This window comes from Pipra filicauda, unplaced genomic scaffold (assembly GCF_003945595.2).
Source record: "Pipra filicauda isolate LSUMZ 115617 unplaced genomic scaffold, ASM394559v2 scaffold253_size2546935_pilon, whole genome shotgun sequence".
NCBI classification, from domain to species: domain Eukaryota; kingdom Metazoa; phylum Chordata; class Aves; order Passeriformes; family Pipridae; genus Pipra; species Pipra filicauda.
The window spans coordinates 1,527,853-1,529,177 of NW_024104369.1; positions in this window are offsets into that span (position 1 = coordinate 1,527,853).

A 1,325-nucleotide genomic window follows, 5' to 3' on the forward strand; every position below is an offset into this window, starting at 1 on the left:
AGGAAATGATGAAGAGAGGTTAATAATCCAAAATTACATTTCCTATAGGACTAAGCTATGCACACAGAGCCTCCAGTTAAGCATTAAGATGTAACCCACATCCACATTCAGCAAAACTCCCTGACTCATAGGCACTTTGTTCCTTGAGGGCTAGACGACTGGATTACTCTTTATTTTTAAAGATGGATGGTGGTGATGCTGCTGCTCATCTTTTATAGCAGTGGTTAAAGCACTCACCCAGAAACTGGTGAGCTGACTACGGTTCAGCGACCTCCTCAGTGTGAGGGGGTTCAAATCTACAGCTCCAGCCTAGTCTCTGACAAACAAGTTAAGCCACAATTGCTGGAGATTTGGGGAAGAAGGGCAGAGAAGGGAAAAGAGGGGGGCAGTCTGCTTCCTGCTGAAGCTGCATGGCTGTTCAGCAAAGGATGCAAGATTTATAAGGTCAGAAAAAAAAGAGAATTGGAAAAAAAGGAGCTGAACACTAGCCTAAACATAAAAGCTTCCTCTGGGAAAACAAAAAAGAGCCATCCTGTTCCATGTTTTTAATATTGCTAATTAATTTAAAATAAGATTCTGCAGTGATGTTTTCAAATTTGTGAGACTAAAACATTTTTATACATTTATAAAATTTAATGAAAATCCCATTTGCAGAAAATTTGCCTGATGAAAGGCAGTGGTGGAATGCAGAGCCACATGCCCCTGTGGGTGTCACACTGCCCAGCACCGTCACCTCAAGACCTGCCTGCATCATCATCTGCACGGAGCAGCCACATTGTCCTTGTGCCTGGGCAGGGAGTGCGTGAGACATGGGGATGTGTTTTTGGGCTGCAATCCCCACAGGCTCTTTGCTATCTTCTTGCCAGCTGAAGGACATCTGGGATGCAGGGTGCCCTAAGACTAGGGGCCATGCAGCTACACTGGTACCGAGTGCTGGCCCTAAATACTGAGATTCATCACTAAAAGGGTGAAGAAGTAGTTAGTACAACAGAAAACTAGCAGTGGAGCCAGGACAAGGGAATGAAATTGTAAGAGGGTACTTACAGAAGCAATTGAAATCAGCCTCCTGCTGAAGGTGCTCTTTTTTGGGAAAAGGAACTGAACTTCTTTGCACGACTCTCCTCCACTCTGCTGCCTGCACAAGCTCGATGGCAGACGGCAACAGGATTGAATAACTGTATGGAAAGGAAATCCAGAACCAGACAAATTACGAGATTGGCTAGTCTCTTAAAGCAGGATAAAGCCTAGTGAGATTGGTGTCTTGTACACTTTTCAGTGCATTAAAAATACTGTTTTGTTTTGCTTCCAAATTCATTCACCGGTTG